At 33.5% G+C, this 22,362-nt stretch overlaps 1 long non-coding RNA gene across 1 annotated transcript; it reads right to left on the bottom strand.

The window, feature by feature from the left end:
• Positions 1-2,838: 2,838 nt before the first annotated feature.
• LOC107879786 lies at positions 2,839-14,743 on the bottom strand. The gene is made up of 3 exons (XR_001677112.2): positions 14,662-14,743; positions 13,688-13,768; positions 2,839-3,281 (listed from the first exon to the last, which is right to left on the bottom strand). It is a non-coding gene; the product is annotated as an uncharacterized LOC107879786 (long non-coding RNA).
• Between the last annotated feature and the right edge of the window lie 7,619 nt (positions 14,744-22,362).

Raw genomic sequence — 22,362 nt, forward strand, 5'->3', positions numbered from 1 at the left:
TATTTAATAATTATTATTTCGACTACTTTAATTAGAATTTTAATAAAAATATTCTCTCAACAATTATATAATTAAATCTTGCATTAGCTTACACTGGTCTCAGATTATAAACAACATAACTAATGTATTTTTCACAATAGGATCAAACGGGGAAAAAATTTATAAATACAACCACTTTAAAATATCCAAAATAAACATCAAATCAAATAGTTTAAACCTCTAAATGTCACAATAAAAAACAAGAACAATAACTACAATCTAATTATCATCAGATTCACTATCTTCCTCATCATGAAACACTTGAGGCATGTGCTTCTTAACCAACTCCTCAAATTTAGCAAACTTGACATCGTTAGCTGCACATTGCTGCGTCAATTCCACAATTTGTTTTTTCATCGCTTTCATTTCTTCCATAGTTTGCAAAGTAGAAGAGGAACTGGGAAACAACGAAGGACTACTTGAGGATTGGAGAACCCCTGTCCCGTAGGTTCTACCTTTATTTGGACCACCTACCATAACTATCCACATATTAGTCATATCTGCAGGTGATGGTTGGACGATGGTACCATCCTCTGAAGTAGGTTGGCTTTGACACCAATCTTCTATGCTTTTTTGAAATTCTTCCTGAAAGAAAAATTATTTGTCAGATGTAAATAAGCAAAGTTGGGTAATAATAAAACAATGTATGTAAAAGTTATTATCTTACATATGAATCCTTAGCACGTGTTTCGACTCAATCTCCTCTTGTACCATTCTTCATTTTTTTCTTATGCGTCTCTTTGTAGACCTCAAGAAAAGTGGGCTCTTTTCCTCCATTTTCATGTTCCTGCAAAATTTTAGAAAAAGATATAAATTTTTTCACTCAACATTAAAGGTAAAGCTGAGTACTAGTACGACTGCTGTGTTTCAGAACAAGGAGGATTTCCATTACTATCACTTCTCTACCTTTATCAAGTGCTAGTCACCCTTGAAATATACAGGATTGGGCTGAACAAAATATAGTAAATTATTTTGAAGCAAAATATTTATACTCCATCATTTATGTCAAAACAACACCTCACCTCACCCGCTCTAATAAAGAGTCTAACGGTGAAACACTAGACAAAACAATATTCTACATGCAAGGAGAGATTCCAAGATATCTCATCTCCCTGTTTGATTTTCATAAGCTGGGGAAAAAATTCACTCGTCCAACATCCTCCAAGATGTATCCTACATTCAAGAGGAGGAATCTCATTTCTTGTTTGAGTTCTTAAGCAGAGAAGAATATTTACTCTTTCAACTTCTTACTGGTATTCTTTCCTTCTATTAAAGAATGTACTTTGATTGAGATTCTAACATTAACTTATGAGCTAGAAAATTGAAAGAGATAATACATGTATTATCTGAATTCAAGCAGATCAAACTACCCCAGCAAGGCTATTTCTTTTCAATAGACAACAAAATAAACAGTTACTTAAACCAAAAAATTATTAAAAATTAAGCCTTGATGTGCTCATGTAGCCTCAACAGATTACTTCAAAGGAATTCTAATTAAGAAGTTAGATCTTCAATCAACAAATTTAGATTAGAATAATATAAGCTAATTATCTATTTATTTACTATATTTTGTAATTATCTGGTACATGTGAGGTTGATCATCTTTTTCCTCTTTTTGCAATTTCAGTAGCTGGAAGGACATGAAGATAGAACAACATGGCTCTACTGCTATTTATTTTCTTTCTTAAAAGTTAGTACTAGTAATGAAGCAAAAGCAAGAAAGTTATCCAGCAATAAGTCTATTGGCATCTCAGATGATCACATTTTCCCTACTTCTATATGTCCAACCTGGAATTTCTACGAGAACCCCTTCTATAATTTGCAAAATCAACAACACAACCCCACTCTTCAAGAAGAAACCAGCCACACTGCTCTCTGAATTCATCACAACAATATGCAAATTCATCGCCTCAATCTCCCGATATCTGCTAGAAAAATTGTAGCATCTTTTTGGGATCTCACCTTTATCAGGCCCTTTATGGACTCTCATGCGATTTTCTATTTTAGAAGATTAAGTTGAACTCTATAGATAAAGATTATAAACCAGGTAGACATATATTTGTCAAGATCAATCTAAACACCAATCAACCATATGCAGTGCAACAAAAGCATAAGCATATATATTTGGCAAGATATTAGTACTGATTAGAACATTGAATTGAACCGAATAAATAAAAAATTTAAGCTAATATTATCAGTCTTAATCGGTGGGTAGCGAAACTCATTGAACCTCCAGTGTGCAACGAGTCACCCATTTGAGATGCTCTATTTTTCTTTTCCCATTCCCTCTTCGTCCTACATTCAGGAGTATCATATTTTTCTAAGAACTGGACCCACACATAAAGATTCCGCCAACCAGGTTTTCCAAGTTCCTCCGGGCCTCATACAAGTGTTCTTTGATCCATAAAGCTACTTTCAAATTGAAAATGCATTGTATTTCATTTTCATGACAAGAATTCCAAGCATACTTTGTCTGCAAAATATTTTAATATAAAGTCATGAAATGAGTTGATGGATACAAAGGTGAATTCATCATTGATAACATACAGAAATGGTAAATTATTTGATTTTGATTATACCATAAACTGTTTCCACATAAGAATTCTATGTCGAGTCGAATCTCGTTCCAACTACCCCACGGCTCCGTGTAAAATGATTTAATTACTTCTATAACCATATGTTCGGTGCTATATGCGGGAATGAACCTGTAATAAAATTATATTAAATCATCTTAGCTTTCAAAAATTTTAAAAATTATGAAAAAACATAAGGTTTACTTACCATTACCATCAGGGACGATAATTAGCCTCCCATTGCCGTCATATTCTACTACCTTTTTAAATTTTAGAATCTGAAAAGTAGCTTCTGTAGCATTAGATGCTGTAGCACTATCAATGGATGGCGATATTGATGTGCTAGGACCTTCAATTCTCAATCCAGAAAGGCTAGGTGTGGATGATGTTAAAGGTACAGATGAAGATCTACAATGCAGACTATTATGGAGAGAAGAGGGCTAGAACTGGTGGGTGGTGAAGGAATGAAAAATGTATTTGGTAGTGAAATAGTTGCCTTTGGAGGAGGAAGAATATTTGTAGTAGCTGGTTGAAAAGTTGTGGTAACAGGTGGTGGTGGTGGTGGTGTTGTATATTGACCTATTAGAAGATTATCAGGTCCTTTCTTACCTTTCTTACGCCGTCCATTACCATGACCTTTTGATGCCATTGTTTTTATTTATTAACCACCTGGAAAAAAAAGAACCACCAAATTGAAAAAAACAGACAACACACAGATTAAATGGAGTTAGTCTGTGTTATGCTGCCCTAGTAAGATATGTTTCTTGGATAAAAAAAAATTAAATTCTGCATTTCCTGTAGTACTAAGTGAAAGAAAGCCTCATATTGTCTCGAATAGTGAGATGCTAAGTTTTTGTCCTTGTATTTGTCAATATGATCAGATAATTATTGCATTCAATATATGTTATTTGTTTTTTAAGGTGTTTGCATACACGTTAAGAAATACTTATACAAACCTTAATCATTAGATTATTTATCTAAACTATTCTGTATCCCTCAAATATCTCAATTTGGTACCACTTCACTAACTAAAACAGTTAAGGTGAATTTGAAAAATAAAAAGCAATAAGTGCTTCTTGTTTTCCTGTAATGTCAAATATTTTAGAACAATTTTAGTTTGCTAAAATATCTATAATATGAACTGGAGATGGGATTATATACTTCATTTGGTAGATGTGTTTGAGAAAGTAATGGAAGATGTCAGTGTTCTCTTCACAGCTGGCTTATTGAAGCCTTGAAGGTATTTTGTTTGCAGGACTGGTATCAACTCTCCAAAGCCCTGGCTGAGCATGGGATCGACTTGGTAATACTTCATCCAGGTCTAGTCATTGGTCCACTTCTGTAGCCTACACTCAATTTCTCTTGCGATGCGATAGTGAACTTCATAAAGAAGGTAAGTTTGTTCAGAGACACAAGATTCCTTGAGATAGTCTTACCTCCTTCTCCCACCCTCCACCCCCACCCTCCATGATACTTATTCTTCTTTTCTAATCAGCTTATATGACACCCTTGATGAAATATTTATGCATAGAAATATATAATAGGAACGTGTGTTCTCTTGTATGCGTTTGACTAGATTGAAATGATGTTGGAATTTAATGATCATTCACATCAGTACATATCGAAAACATTCACTTAACTAAACTTCCAATGGCATGATATTGCAGAATCTGATAGCCTATGTTCTATGAGGAATAGTAAAATACCAAACACATTTAACCTACACAACCTTCCTTGTTTAACCGAGTCTAGGGCCAAAGTTTGTGCATATGCAAATGTGTAAATCACAATGACGAGGCAAATTCTTATGTAATTAGTTTCTCCAGCTCAAACTTACCTCCTTGAGAATCACACCTAACATAGAAGAAATTAGATCTTCACGATAAAAGGGTTGCTAAGATAGTAGATATCCCCCACCTTCACTGCTAAGTTTGCGAGGGGTTATAAAAGGATAGAATAAAAAAAGATCAGATCTTCATGCCTATTCTATAATTAAATTCAAAGATCACATCTTTCAATTGACTAAAGTTCCAGCTATTAGAAGATTATGTATCAGCTGCTAGATAAAAGCAAGTCCCAATATTTTCAAACATTTTATGTAAGAAATTTGTTCAAATAAACAGATAAGTTGGTTAAAGCAATTTCAGTCACCCAGACAACTAGTAAAATAAATTTGGCAAGAAGTATCCAAAGCTTTTAAGGCCTCCCACCAGAATAATCTATATTACAAATCTTAGCTCCCATTAATAACATATACATATCAAGATTGTGCTTATCATGATTACAATAGTACAGAGAACTGAATATTACTTTACTATACAAAGAGGTACATGATTGAACAAATTAATACAAGATGATCAAAGTATGGTAGGTAGAAAGGCACCAGTAAGAGTTCTGCTAGTTCATGTTCATCCTAAACAACTATACCTCACATAATGACACCAAAAATACAAAACTATTTCACTTGGACCATATAAATATGCATTATCACAAATGATCTTTGGACCATAATGCTTCAATACTCATTACTAAGGGATTATCTAACGCTAGGGGTTGTCTAGTATATTGTGTTTTATATCTCTAATATGCTAAGAGTCCTCTTGTAAGCACAAATCTTCTAGTTCGTATCACCTATATAATTTCAACCTCCATTAGTTTTGCCCGGACTCCTATATATTCTACACCTACAAGTAAACATGATTAGCTTACATAGAAAACCATACATTTTAGATAGATTTACTTTTTTTTTGTCTACGCTTGCATACGGCAGATGGTCATATCTACTAATGTAACCTTACTCAAACAGAAAGACTAAATCAGCTCTTATAATTTTAGTATTCGATATTTAAATCCAAGGTTAACACCATTCAAATGATCCTGGTTTAACTGGGAAACTACCATTGCAAAAACCACATAACAAGATAAGATTGAATAAAATGGAAGACAACACTCAAGAAATCATAAATAGGAAAGACTTAGCCACTGGATAAATTCCGAACTACACTAAAAACTTCACAAATAAACAACTTGCATTAAGCAGAGGAAGTAAAGTAGGATTTACAACACATTACTACAATTAATAACAACTCAATCCTCGTCGCTTGTTTCATAGTCATTCATCAATTCTTTCTCATCACTTGTTTCTTATTCATTCATCGATTCTTCCTCATCACTTGTTTCATTTTCATCAAGTTACTCTTCTTCGCTTATTTCATTTTCATCAGTTGGATCTTCCCCGTCATTTGCCCCGGATATTCCTTCTCCGTAATCATGAACATTCAATCTAAGTTCAGAAGGATCAAATTCTTCATATAGGACTTTGTTATGCTGCAACTCACCTGCTAATTCATCATCCACCCTTTCTTCGACACTTGAAATGTCATTCAAATACTCTACATCCAATGCATCCTATACTTCAACTCTACCCACGGGCTTTGTTTTTATAACTACCCGCCATGTAGATTTATTCTTACACAAAGGATAAGGAGCGTAATACACTTGTTTCACATTTTGTGCAATGACAAATGGATCATAGAGTCCATACTCCCTTGTACTCTTAATTTCAACTATTTTGTACTGAAGGTGAACCTTTGTACCTAACCTAGGCATAGGATCATACCACTTACATCGAAAGAGAATCAATTTTTCCTTTGGACAACCAACATTATAATCAAGTTCTAAAATCTCGTGAAGCACACCATAATAATCAACACCGCCATCACCTTTCACCCAAACCCCACTATTATTGATTTTCTTGACCTTAGAGAACTCTTATGTATGAAATCTGTACCCATTGATAGAGTACTTAGAAATTTTTTTGACTTTAGCATCAGGTCCCCAAGTTATATCACGTAAAAATTGGCCATTTGGGTTATAATTAAGTGGATTATGAACCTATAAAACGTTCAAAAAAATTTAGAATTTAAATATACATAATATTGAACAAAAGTGTCAATCGTGTTAAATATTTAAGTTACACTTACATATTCTCTAAACCACACTGAAAACATAGGATAAACAACAATATCCCCATGTAAAGCTGTGAAGTAGCTGTCTGACAAAGTTATGACTTTCATTAGTTAAAGCTTAGATAGACCTTAAATGATTGTCCTTAATAAAAATATACTCACTTATAAAAGGTAGGACCTCGCACATTTTAATAATACATGTGTTATAGCTGACTTAAGCTCCACCTCATTCAAATATTAAAGTGGACCACCTTTCGGACTTCCTTTACTTGGTTGATTGAATATTGAAAATGGTGGTGCTGAAGGATATGTATTGTCTCCATCATCATACCTATTAGGTCGGTTCATCAGACATGATACATCATGTTCAAAATAATATGAACAAAAATAAGAGGTCTTTTAGCCAAATAAGCCTCACATATTGATCCCTCAATTCGGGATTTGTTTTTTATGGTTCACTTTTATTTGCCAATAGTCCTGCATAGTATGATCTTTTAGATAAAATAATGTTCAATTAAAACACATGAAGGTAAATGTTAAAAGTCAATAACTCTCAAAGGGATACATCCATCTACACTAAACATGCCCTCCAAGTCGCGCCTCTTGCACAAGGTGAATTGGAAGATGCTCCATAATATCAAAACAACCAGGAGGAAATTTTTTTGCTAACTTGTTTGAGGTTAAACAAATGTTGATATCCATCAAAGGTAGGTTCTCCTCCCTTAATGTGTTAGAACATAAATCTTTAAAAAATATGCTTATCTCTGTTATAGTCTTTTAGATTCTATTGGGCAATGCACAAAATGCAATAGGCATCAATGACTCCATGAAAATATGACAGTCATGGCTCTTCATAGAGGCCAACTTTCCTTCCTTCATGTAAACACACCAAGATAAATTTGATGCATAGCCATCTGGCATTCTCAAATTGTTAACCCAATCACAAATCACTCTTCTATCCTCCAAAGTGAATGTGTAACTGGCCTTGGGCTTCTAAATCTTATTGTTTAAGTATGTCAGGTACAACTCACTATGCCGACAATACTCCTTTAAGTCCATCCTATCCTTCAAGTTATCTTTTGTTTTGTTACTTACATCTATCACAGTATTAAATAAGTTGTCAAAGAAGTTTTTATCAATATGTATGAGATCCATATTATAAGGCAGAAGATTATTCTTTCAGTAATCTAACTCCCAAAATATGCTTTATTTAGTCCAGTTATGTGTAACACCATAACCAGGTATCCTGGATGGTGGAGACTCTGTTACCTTAGACAGATTCCTTACTCTATCCCAAATTTTTTCTCGTGACAAAATTAGCGGTGGGTCCTCAAATCAGTCTTATTCTTCATAAAATCACTAATATTTCTCCTAAACTTATGTTGCATTAGCAATAATCGACGGTGATAGTCGAACCACGAGTTTTTACCCCATGTTTCAAAGTGAATGCTTTTGTGTCTTCCATACAACAAGAGCAAGCTAACTTGCCCCCAGTCGACCACCCAGACATCATTCCATAAGCAGGAAAGTCATTTATAGTCCACACAAAAGTAGCACATAATCTAAATTTTTGTTTCATTAATACATCATATGCTTACACACCTTCATGCCACAATAAGTTCAACTCATCAATTAGTGGCTGCCGATACACATCAATCAAAACTTTTTGATTGAGAGGACCCAAAATAATGCAAGTGAGAAATATATACCGACTCATCATACATAATTGAGGTAGGAGATTACAAGGAGTCACAAACACTGGCCAACATGAATATGGTGTAGTTGAGACAGAAAATAGAGTGAATCCATCAGTAGATAATCCCAACCTAATGTTTCTTGGTTCACTAGTAAAATCTGGATACACACTATCAAAATGCTTCCATGCTTCTCCATCTGACAGATGACATAAAATACCAGGTGGTCTTTTATTTTCATAGTGCCATCTCATATGAGGGGCAGAGCTTATTGATGCATACAACCTCTTTAACCGTGGTAAAAGAGGTATGTAATGCATCAACTTCACAGGAACGTTCTTTCCTTTGGAATGTGTGACTTCCTTATAATGAGGCTGATTACAAAAGTTGCAGTGTTCTAAATTTGCATCTTCTTTATAGAATGACATGCAACCTTTCTCGCAATAGTGAATCATCTTTGATGAAAGTCCTAACTTAGAAACCAACTTCTTTGTTGTGTAGAAATCTTTGGGTAAGTCAAGTTTATTTGGGTTAAGTTCATTCATAAGTCCAATGATAGAATTCTTGCCCTCTTGAGAAATAGAATAATCTGACTTAATACTCAGTAACCGAATGACAATAGATAACTTAGAATGTACTGATCCTTCATACAGTGGATGACTAGCTTCCTTTAACTACTCATAAAAGTGCTTAGCCTCATCATTTGGTTCATTTTGAGCCCTTGAGTGTGTCCCAAAAGCATCCCCTACCATCTCACTATATTGTAAACTTTCAACATTATTCTCTCTTATTAGACTTTTAGAATAATTCTGAAAAGTAAAATTATTAGCAGCACTACTCTCTCCCTGAGCTGTCCACACAGTATAATTTAACATAAACCCTTCTTATAAAGATGTAATGTAACAACATCTGGACTCAATAACTTACAACACTTGAAATTCCAACAAGGACACCTAATTGTCCTTTCAGTAAGAAAATCATTAAGTGTCATTTCATTTGCAATAAATCCAGCTACCCCATCTTTATATTCCTCCCTCAACCCCATACAGTAAGGATAAACTCTATTATACATCTATGTATGATCTTCATTTTCCATCTACACAAGAATGACAATAATAATAATATAGAAGAGAAACAAAAACAAGAGGAACAAAATAATAATAAGCTTGTTTAGAGATGCTACTACACAGTGGACACAAGAAGAAAACTAAGATATTCAAAACAACATAGTAAAGCAGCCAACAATGAATCTTTTGTTTGTGTCTCTACAATGATATCATTACAACTGGTTCAACAATTTAGCTTAGCATAATATGATGGCAATCAGTCCATTCTCATTGTAATACCCCGCATGTTTCTAAGCTAGGAAGTGAATAAGTTTTCCTACGTATGAAACCTCCTATCCTGTGAGTAGCATTTTAGTGCATGACTTACAATGAGTATCCTAGTGATAAGATAGCTTATGATGCATTAAGCATGTTCATATGAGTCACTTAAGGTAATACAAACTAAGAGTTTTTGAATCTATTAAGTTTTAGAGTTCGATTTTGCAAGGGTCATATTTGAATAAGTATAACTCAATGTTAATATGGTATTTTGTCTGATTTAGATCCACCAAATTTTATATAATTGAATTATCTTTCCAACGATACCAATTTCGCCTTAATCCAACACCCGAGCAAAAAATTATGCCCATTTTCGTGAGAGATAGTAAGGATAGGCGATTGGTTAGGCACCGCCCAACCAAACTTAGGCGATTGGATAGGCGCCGCCTAAGTCAATTCCAAGTGCCAAAAACACTCCGTTTTGAGTTATTTTGAGGGTAATTAAGTCTTTTAACACTCCTTACACGTCCCTAAACTTAATCTTACAAAATATATAGCTTCTAAACACATTACAACCCTATTAACATCTCAAAGCTCATCATCCAAGAGCACTAAAAGAGAAAAACAACTAGGGTTTCATAATTAAGCTTGAAGATCCAATTTCAAGGAAATTCCTCCGTCAATCATCAAGAACCTCCCTTCCAAGGTATGCGTAGTGTTCATCCACGAATTTCTTTCGTCCGTGGAGTTCAAGAATCAATTTTTAAAATACAAAAGCTTAGTTGATTGTGGTGATATGATCATACCCATGTTGATGCTTGTTTGTTTTGCTATATAATAGTATCGTGACTGTATATCTCATGAAAGTTATGTTGTTAGTTGAAAAACATGATCTTTGGATGGATTGATTTCCACCTATGCCTTAAAGAATGCATGCAAGGTGTTTGATAAAATGCCTAGTATGTTAGAACTTCATATTATATGATTTCATGATATCTAAATAACAAGTTCATGTTAGTCATACACTCCAATATGAATTTCTATGCAAATTATGTGTTGTTATTGTTGTGGTATAAAACATGTAAGATAATGGAGATATAAATTATGTACACAAAATATATCCATGCTTTCCCTACCATGTTTGAGATGTTGAATAAACACAGGAAGTATAATATCCCCAAATCATTACAATATGAACTAAATGTTATATGTTGTTGTTTCCTTATGCTTGAATGGTTTTCATGTAATTGCTATGAATAGTATATGTTGTCGGAATGCCCATGATATTAGAATATGAGATTTATGACTTGATTATAAGCATTCCTATTCATGATAGATATTATGATGACCATGTACTTCATGAAATCCCCTACTCATGTATTATGGATTTTTATTGATGGTCGTGTACTCAAGAAATTCAAGTTTTATCGGTTTCCTTCCATCGAGTCCTGTGGGTACTTGTACCCAAAAAATATAGTTGTGTGCCTAGAGCCATGTTATGTTTTCATGATACTCTCAGTCAAGCCATGATCTATAGAATTCAGTCAGTCAAGTGACTCAGGAAAACTCAGAAATCTTAGTAATCTCAATAGTCCAGTAATCTCAGTAATCTCAGTGCTCAGTAACCTCAGCAACCTCAGTATTGACAGTCAATCTCAGTAACTTCAGTACTCTCAACCAGTCCTCAGAACTCAGTACATTCCGTCAGTTATTGAAATACAGTAAACTTAGTTTAGCTCTGCTAAACAAGACCACTAGTATCAATCCAGTTAATCAGTATCAGTTCAGCTAATCAGTTCAGTTCAGTTATTCAGTTCAGCTTAGTTATTCAGTTCAGTGTCCTTCAGATGGGAGTAGAAGTTAGCACCGAGTGAACCCAAGGATGGGAACTCACTCGCCAGTTCAGGGTGTGATTCTTAGTAGTCATCCTTGTGTTCCAGAACTACGTAGCCAGCGTAGGTTGATACATATTAACCCATCAGATTAGGGTTGATGAGGTATCTTAACCCATCAGTTTAGGGTTCCCACCATTCTCATTGAGTACCTGCCAGTATAGGGTTCTCACAACTGTCCTTACCAGTGGCACGGTATTGACACCCTTCCAGTCGGGTTAGAGATTGGACCCCAACTTTGCTATATGCTTTATAGGGGCATGATGGTTAGATGACTACTTCCCACAGTTTCAGTTATAGATTTCAGGACTGTCAGCTATAGCTACCCAGTCTCAGTAAAGAACTCAGATAGCTCTTCAAATTTCAGTATATCAGGGCTGTCAAATACAGTCAACTCAGAAATAGAATGGAACTCCAATAGTTTCCTTCAGATTTATGGACTTTCATATATAGTCACTTATGCTATCAATCACAACAGTTATCAGAATTCATGCTATCAGTACTCAACTTCAGGACTATCAGATACATTCAATCAGACCAGTTCTTCATAATTCAAACTGTCATAAACAATCATTCATTATCAGTAATGCAATATCAGTATCTTAGTATTCAGTAATACAGTATCAGATCCATCACTTATTAGTGATTTACATATCAATATCAGTAAACTCAGCCTTTTAGAATCTCATTATCAGTACACTCATGTTGTCAGTATTCAGAATCAGTAGTTCGTATCTCCACGAGTTCAGTTACAGTTACGTATGCATGTATGTACTCTCACGTTCATATCAGTCAGTATTATCAATGCATATAACCCTTTGCATTTAGACTGCCTCACTCGTATACTCAATATATTCAGACATACTGACGCATTTGCGCTATGGTGCTTTCTCTTATATTACACCATAGGTTCAGAGGCATGATCTCCAAATCAGCAGTAGATTCCAGGATCAACAGTCAGAGTTAGATGTGAGTCCTCATCCTTTGAGGACATGATAATTTCATTTCTATTTCAGTTTTCAGTTTATTTCAGTAGTTGGAGTTAGTTGGGGACATGTCCCATCAACTCTTTATTTAGTTCAGTTAGAGTCTTTCAGACTAGATGTCAGATTAGATGTTCAGACTTCAGTATTTATGTTTCTTTTTGGTATTGTTATACCATATTTTTCAAATATGTATTAGTATTGAACCTTATGGCCTTATAGTTTATGTTTTCGCATATTTTATGAGATATTATACAGTTTACAGGTATAGATATCAGTCATGGGTTAGCTTATTGTACTTCGGGGTCATGAGCACCGTATAATATTTTGGTTCAGAAAATCGGGGCGTTACACTCATAATAAGACTCAATTCAACATAACTAAAATGTGATATATGAGTATCATAGAAAACTAGCACTGAATTCACTAGAATATGTTTCAGAGGTCATTTCAAATGAAAATTTGGTGCTAACACACAACTTTCAGACACATATCAGTTGTATCATCACACTCAGACTAGTTACAACAACAACAACCACATACCTATAATTCACATATCAGTTGTATCCACGTACGGTCACTCGTTCTTAAACAGTCTTGCTAAAGCCTAAGCTACTCGTTTCCTTATATACTATTGCACATTCTAGTGAAATGCCTACTTGTTATTCATAAGTTGTTAAGGATAACTGTTACCATAATGCGATGGATGAGGAATTATTAGATATAACAAAATAAAATCAACGTACGAATACACCTATGTCCAAAATTTATTAATATCTCATAATATGCCCAAAGAGAAGAAAAATACTCATCTAGTCTTTGCCTAATATTGTCTAAAGGTCAAAATAACTTTTAACACTATTTTCTTGAAATCAACCTATTTATTCAATAGAAAGAAGACAAATAATCAAGTCATAAGAATTGATAGGCATATACACAGACCTTAGGTGTGATATCTGAAGTAATATGCTCATTCCTAGAAACATATCGAGAAACTTTATTTGCTTTTGTTATGCCTATATTCAAACCCTTTTAAGCTTGTTATGCATCATATAAGCAGTAAACTAAAGACATCCAGAAAGGCATGGCTGAAATAGATAAACTTTTGAGTTCTACATTTCTGGACCCGTTGATAAGAAAGGGAGTAATGGAATACAAAGCCAAACAGGGAGCAAGTCACGAAACAGATAACTAGTAGTAGAATCTCACAAACCTGTTGATAAGAAAGGGGGTGAATGACTGCACCACTGACTTCCAAGAAGCAATCCGAAGTAATGGAATGCAAATCCTGGACCTGAAGGAAACACAAGAAAATGAGTCATATAGATAGCTCGATATTGATGCCAATGGTATTCTTTCTGTCACGGCTACTGATAAGGGTACAGGAAAGAAGCAGGAAATCACTATAACTGGTGCGAGTACTTTGCCCAAAGATGAGGTACACTCATCAGAGATGTTATTTCCCTTACTGAATAGAGAACATTCTTTTGATATCGCGGTTTTACCAACTTAAAACTACCATATTTTCAAATATATTAGTGTAATTAAATGCCTAAAAAGATACAAATTGAATTCCCTATTCTTTCCTCGCACCGTGATCAAGTATTATACAATAGTTTAGGTGGATTCTTAAGTTGGGTGCTAAGATCTGTGTGAATATTAATTGCCAGACAGATTCACGGCTAATTTCAGTATAATCTACTTAAGCAGGATTCTAAATCTTAATTAATGGTATATATTTGCAATACAAAGATACAATTAAAGTGTTACTCTTTCGTATAAGCAGGATTCTAAATCATAACCCAAAACAAACTCACCTCCAAATCAATCATATACTCGATGGTTCCCAAATGAGTTATACATTGTTATCGAACTAACTTTTCTACTATTAATTCACTAATTTATTTCATTGTTAATATAATACATAAGCCAAAATTAATATTTTAAACTCTGTTTCCCAGTCAAATACCATCACGAACATTAAAACAAGACAGATTGTGAGGGATTGTAGCCTGCAACAACTTACTTTGAAGTTATTTTTCGTTCCTAGTCCCTTTTGTAATACCTTCAATCATCATAATATGGTGGCGAACCATGGAAGAAATAGGGTGTTTTGATGTCTAAATATGATGAGTGTATGTGTATGTATGAGAGAGAGAGAAAGAGAAAAAGAAAGAGAGAACATACCGCCGCTGGAGTTTCGATGGAGGAAGGCAACCACTGTTTCTTCAATAGAGTAAGCCCCAATTTAGTTTAGAGAGGGAGAGAGAGGCAGTGAAGTGAAAGAGGAAGGAAACCACTACAGTTTAATACTTTAATAATTAAATATAATCTTTTGACCACTATAGTCGGGTAAAAGTTGAATATATTTAATTATTCAATATGTTCGACTACAGTTGTCGGAGACATTTAATATATTTATAGAGAAGCTTTTTTGTAATGTATTTAGTAATATATTTATTTTATTATTAAATGTTCCGACTAAAGTAGTTAGAAATCTAATTAATAATATATTTAATTAATTATTAATTTTTTGTATAAGGATATGATTATATATTAAGTCATATATTTATTTAGTTATTAGTATTTCCGACTACGATAGTCAGAAATATATATTTAATAATTTATTTTACTTATTTTTTAAATCCCGTATAAAGGACTGATTATATATTTAGTAATATATTTATTTAATTATTTACATTTCCAACTACAGCGGTCAAAATATATTTATTTAATTATTAATTTTATTTAGTTATTAGTATTTTCGACTACAGTAGTAGGAAATATATATTTAATAATTTATTTAAATAATTATTTAATTTCCATATAAGGAACTCATTATATATTTAGTAATATATTTATTTAATTATTTATGTTTCCGACTACAGTGGTCGGATATATACTTAATTAATTATTAATTTTATTTAGTTGTTAGTATTTTCGACTACAGTAATTGAAAATATATATTTAATAATTTATTTAAATAATTATTTAATTTTCATATAAGGGACTGATTATATATTTAGTATTATATTTATTTAATTATTTATATTTCCAACTACAGTGGTTGGATATATGTTAAATTAATTATTAATTTTAATTATTTATTAGTATTTCCAACTACAGTAGTCGAAAAATATATATTTAATAATTTATTTAAATAAATAATTTATTTAATCATTTATATTTCCGACTACTGTGGTCGGAATATATATTTTCTGAAATTTGTCGCCAAATATTCTGACTGTTTTTGTGACAAATTGATACAAGTATGATCATGATCATGACACTTTTTGAGTATTTTTGTAGACTAGTCACTAAAGGGCCCTTTTGTCATTTTTTCTATTATTGTAATATAGTATAAATAGAACATTGTGGGGTTTATTTCATTAGTTGCTTAATGATATTGAGAGAACACTCCTCTTATAGAGAGAGAGAGAGAGTCCCAAAATCGTAACTAGGGCCATATACAAGTGTCGAATCACTTGTGTTTTGCATTGCTTGATACATTAGTGCTTGGGTGGTGGACGCCTCTCTTGTGTCAATTGTAAGAGATAGGTGATTTTAGTGTGTAGTGTTAAGGGTCCAAGAGTGTCATATGTTCTTAGGTTCTTAAGATTATACCTCCATTTGTCTATCTTTCTATCTTTATTTTGTTGTAACCGTTGGTAGTGTTCTTATTGTGTAACCTTGTAATTGTTCTATTGTTGAAATCTTATTGTGTTGTTCATCTTCTTCTTGTTGTTACATTAGTTTGGGTTGGATGTTTTGGTGTCAAAGACACCATTATATCTTGTATTCTTGTTATTGGTAGTGAATTTGAGAGTGGGCACCAAAGGGGTCCTCGGTTCTTTAAACTTGTGGACTGTTTTGGTGTATGTTTCGTGTCTTCTTGGTCTCTCCCCATATCACAAATAGTATTGAAAAAATATTTTGTAAGAAAAAGAATAAAAAAGTAAGATTTTCGACTGAAGTAGTCGGAAATTTCTTTCTACTTTTTCAGTTGGAAATAGCGAATTTCTAGTAGTGTAGTGACAATTTTTTTTCTGATGAGAGTTGAATTTTTTATAATGCAAAGGATTGTCTATCTGTTGTAAAATATATTCTATCTGTTCTAATAGATAGTTAATCTTTTGCAATAGGTTGGTCATCTGCTGTATTATGCCGATGTTTCTATCTAAGTCTTATCTGTTGTAATAGTGGGAAGACCTGTTTGATAATTTCCAACAGATGACCTACATGTTGCAACACATGTCTAAATTTTTTTGATATTTTTCAATAATTACGCTTGAATATCCATGTGCTCAACAACACTAAACCAGTAGTAAATACAAATACACAACCATGAAAATTTCAGTAATTAGGCTTGAATATCCATATGCCCACCAACACTAAACCAGTAGCAATAATGCCAACAATGTAGTATCTTTTTGCTCGATTTTGTTTCTTTTCAAAAACCTTAACTTTCTTCAACAATACCCCAGATTACACGATTTGTTTACGAAGGATGTCGTTCTTCATACCAATTAAAGTAATCACATCCACCCAACTTCTATAAAAACAAGATCACAATTACAAAATAATTATAAGTCAATAATTAATCAACTAATTAAATAAAAAAATATTATCTTTGAAATCTTACAAGTAAAAATCCTATGACCTGGATTTTGTTGAGTCAAAGTCTTCCATAGAGCTTCATGACCATGCTTACAATATTGAAAATCTTTATCACAAAAAACAACGGAAGTTGAGCTCGATATTGTCAAGCTCAGTTGGAAAAAATGAAAAAAATATGCAGAAAAAACAAATAAAAATAATTTAAATAATTTAGATAGAGAAAAAAGATGATGATGAAGAAGATTTGGGAATTTAGGATTAAATTTTAGGAAGAAGATGGATATATAAGTCAATGAGGGAAAAATAATCGTTGGAGGCCAAATTAGATGCCAAGTCAGCAAAAATAGGGGTTCAACGAGCCTTGGCTGCATGAATTATATGCGAGCTGCCAACAGGGGAAAAGTGCAAAACTGACATATTTGATGCCTATTTTAGGTGTTTAAAATGAACACTGTCTACTTGAGGTGCCAAAGTGAAAGATCGCTACAACTTTAGGTGCCTGTCGATGGGTTTCGCCTTTTTTATTTCAAGTCACTTCACTTTACATGTAGTGGTAATTTTTTATGTCTAATAAAAGTTAAATTTTTATAATGCAACAGATTGTACATCTGTTGTAACAGATATTCTACTTGTTCTGACAGATAGTTTATCTGTTGCAATAGGTTGGTCATCTGTTGCATTATGTCGATATTTCTAAGTCTATCTGTTGCAAAAGTGGGAAGACCTATTTGATAATTTCCAACAGATTACCTACATATTGCAACATATGTCTAAATCTGTTTGATATTTTCCAACAGATATGTCATTTGTTGCAACAGATACCTTATCTATTGCAATATTTGAATCTAATATTCCATTTCAATTAATAAGTTCAAATCAAAGGATAAAATAAAATTCATACATAAAATAAAATAAATCAAAGCTTTTAGAAATTACATGAAATAAATCAACAAATAAATAAAATATAAAAAATTGTTATGGGTACAGATCTCAACAAATTAATCAACAATTTAAGTTTTGATGCCAATAATTCCTAAAGAGGGGTGAGATTATTACTTGGACAGACTCAAGCTATAAAGATCTACTCAATATGGACAAGTTTTTCTTCATCCAGTGCTCTAGAATTCGGTTTCGATCATCGTGGATCTTTAATGTCGCTTGCGTACGATTTCTGCGCTTTTGCTTCCCCGTATTTCAATAAAAAGAGTAGCATATTGTCAATGCTGTTCAGCAGTAGCTTCTACAGTGACATCCACCTGGAAAGCCAAAATTGGTCAATGCTAATCACAGAGATACAAAAAAATGAAAAAGGATAACTCATCTGTTTTAGCAAATCACACAGGTCTTTCTCCTATTTTAAATTATCCCAAATAAATTATATTTTTATTGCAGCAGATGGATCAACTATTGAAAAAACTTATAACATAAGGAAGACCTGTATGATAATTTCCAACGGATGAACCATCTGTTGTAATATATGATTCATCTGTTTGGAAAAACTGAAACAGTAGGAAGTCTTGATTTAATTTATCCCAACAGATGACCTATCCGTTGCAGCTGATAGGTCATCTATTGGTACAAATAAAAATGGTACGTAGAGCTGTTTTATTTTCTAAAACAGACGATACATATGTTACAACAAATAGTATATCTGATATAACAGGTTAGTCAATTATTGCAACAGATGTATATATTTGTTTGATAATTTTCAGCAGATGTATTATCTGTTGAAACAGATATGTGTCTATTTGTTAGTTGAAATAGACGATATATATTCACCTTCTTTAACTCGTGCTGCTCTCTTGTGGCCCTTGTACATTGCTTAATAGTGCAATACAAGGACAGAGAAGTTGTAATTTCTCTTTTTTGGATGCTTAATAATGCCTTGAAAATTACTTTTCTTCTCCTTTTAGCCTTAATATCTAATGGAGTGGATCAATATAAAATTCTCTTTGATGGAATGACACCTTTCTTAGATGTCAATTCTTTTACAGAAGCATTTAATGCATTAATAGCATTAGTCACTACATCATGTTTTGCCTTGAAGTCTTGACATTTGCATGCAGAACATTCGCTCGGAGAGGCAAAATCGATATAACCAGTATGATCATAATCATAATGGTTTGTTTCAAAAATTGTAAGAGGAGCATCATTAGCCCCAACAACAGCACCACTACCACTACCAACAACTCCACTACCACTATCATCATCAACAACAACAAGCCTACCCTTTAAAATTATTTTTTATCTGATGGTTGTTGCTCCAAATAATTCTATTTTTATTCTGTCAATGACCATAGGGTCTGATAAAGTTTGCACAGACCGTAAAGTAAGAAAATGGCATCTTCAACTCTCGATTGGTCGGACTAAGCGACGGATGCACAATCTAACATAAATCATTACATATATTAGAATGATAATTAAATAATTCAAAAAATCATTAATTAAAATAAAAACTTAATTATAATTATACTTACTGCATCCTTCAGGGGGGGTGAAGAGATCAAGAAATTTTGCATTTTTATCAGTTTTGGCCGACAACCATCTCAAGATTCTTAGATAGAAAACTTCTTCCCGGTAGTTCACTTGTTGTCTCAAATAAAAAATGACTTCAAACGTCCAAGTTTATAAAATAATGCTAATAAATCAAAATTATTATTGAATAAAAAAATGAATCATATCATAATAAAAGAAATATTTACCATGAAAGCCCATGGAAAGCCATATAAGTTGACTGTCTTTGGCATTAATGGAGTCAACAAATATTTGACAATCTTTTTGAAGCTTTCAAAACCCTAAGGATAGCTGTTAAACGCCTCAAGATCCTCGAAGAGCTTTATTAAACCAACGCTTATGTTGTTGTTAACGTCTCTCACCCAAAGAATATTATATACAAACCGAACCAAGCACAATGATTGCTTGTGATTCTTTAAATTCTTTTACCTTTTAACACTTCTATCAAATTTTTATTTTTGAAGCTTGGATAAACAATGGACACAAGGTCATCACGATCACTCGACTTGTCTTTGCCTTTTTTGGATATGCGGAGTACTTTTTTTGAGTTAGAATAGGTATAACTTGAGAAGGAGAAGGAGGACAATATTTTAGTCTAGTAACTATGGCAAACTCCTTCCAACCAAAACAAACATGCATTCCACAGTAATTTATCCAAACCTCATCCATCTTATCTTTGTTTTCATACATAAACCTATACTTGGGAAGTTCATATACCATTTTCATTTGAAAATAAGCACTATTGTCCTCTGACAAATCAAGATATTGCCCAAAGCAGTTGTCCCTGAAATAAGTATCCAATTTTTATTCTCGAAGTATGTAACTCCCCGAGTCTGTACCCCGAACGCTACACGATGCTCATAATCCTAAAGGACCACAAGCTAACCCATGATTGGTACCTGCTGTAATAACTGAATAATAATACTAAAATATGTAAAAATTAAACAAAAGATATGCCATCTGGTGCAATATTGAAATAAAACTAAATACAGTATAATAATATCAAAACTGAAACATCTGTCTGAAAATACTCTAGTCTGGAAAGCCCTCAATGAACTATCTGAACTGTGGAGTTGATGGGACAAGCCCCCAACTAACTCTAACTATTAAAAATAAACTGAAATACAGAAAAAAAATCATGTCCTCGAACTATAAGGACTCACCACTAACTCTGTCTGCTGAGAATCGGAGCTGCTAAGTGTGCTTTGGAGCCCATGCATCTGAACCTATGATATAAGACATCATAGCACAAAAGAAAATCATGCGTCAGTACTTTGAATATACTGGTATGCTCAGTGAGGTAGGCTGAAATACATAAGTTCATATGCATGAATAATACTAACTGAATAACATGAGTATGACTGAGTGAGAGTATATGAATGAATACGTAGACTATAACTGAGATCGTGATGACACTGAATACTGAGTCTAAATACTAATTTACTGATATTTAAGTTTACTGATACTATATTACTGATAATTGAATAACCATATCTGACAGTCCTGAATCTGTGGAACTGTACTGAGTTCCGTACTGAGATGAGTAACTGTATCTGATAGTCCTAAATCTGTAGAACTGAACTGAGTTCTATACTGAGGCTGAATCTGACACTGAGATTGAAATTGTAGGAGGTAATTATCTAATCGACATACCCCAATTAAGATGACTAAGTTGGAGTCCTATCTGTAACCCCAATTGAAAGGGTGTCAGTAACATGCCATGGGTAAAGACAACTGCCGTGGAGTCATTCCTAACAAATGGGTGACCCCTTAGATCACTCCTAATCTAATGGGTGATCCCTAAGTATGTCAGTCCTATCTAACAAGTGACATCTGATAACCTACACTGGCTACGTAGTTCTGGAACTTAGGGATTACTTCTAAGGACCCAGTCCTATCTAACGGGTGTGCCCCCATTCCTAGGTTCAGTCAGTGCTGAATCCTACTCCCGATTGAATAGCTACTGAACAAATTTTCTAGTTCATACTAGGCTTGACTGAGCTGTTACTGAGTTTACTGAGTTGCGTTGACTGACGGAATACCACTGAATGAGTTTACTGTGGTCCGAACTGAATACTAAGCTAGACTGGACTAGTACCGAGTCTACTGAGTTTTTCCTGAGTCCCGTGACTGACTGAGAGTACAACTGATCGTGACATGACTAAAATTATCTTGTAACTGACACTGTCTCTAAGTACAAATCTAAATTGTTGGGTATTAAATACCCTCAGGACTCGATAGCATGAAAGTAAATCATAACATAGTCTTGAAAAACATAATCATGTGCACTTGGTCACAACTCATTCGTGGAGGCATTTTATCAAACACTTGCATGATACAATTCACACATAAGCTGACATGACATGATTTCTTTATCTTATTAGTTCACATGAGCAATTCATCAAGTACTTAGTGAGCATGATATATGTACATAACATTAAAAACAAGTGGTCATCATAATTTAACTCCAACTTCATAATTTCAAGGGTTCAACATAGATTCACATGATATTACATATACATCAATTAGCCCCACATGAAACTTATCATAAAACATGGATTAGAATCCCAAATAACCATTATAAACATGATTATAATCAAATCCAACATGAAATTCATGAAATCTATACACTTGAAGTTTAAAATAGTTGCTTGGACTCCAAGGGTGGAAGAAGCCCTTGGATGAACACTTCACATACCTTGGATGTTAAATTCTTGAAGAAGGATGGTGAATTCTTGGATCATGAGTTAAAATTTA

This window comes from Capsicum annuum, chromosome 6 (genome assembly GCF_002878395.1).
Source record: "Capsicum annuum cultivar UCD-10X-F1 chromosome 6, UCD10Xv1.1, whole genome shotgun sequence".
NCBI classification, from domain to species: domain Eukaryota; kingdom Viridiplantae; phylum Streptophyta; class Magnoliopsida; order Solanales; family Solanaceae; genus Capsicum; species Capsicum annuum.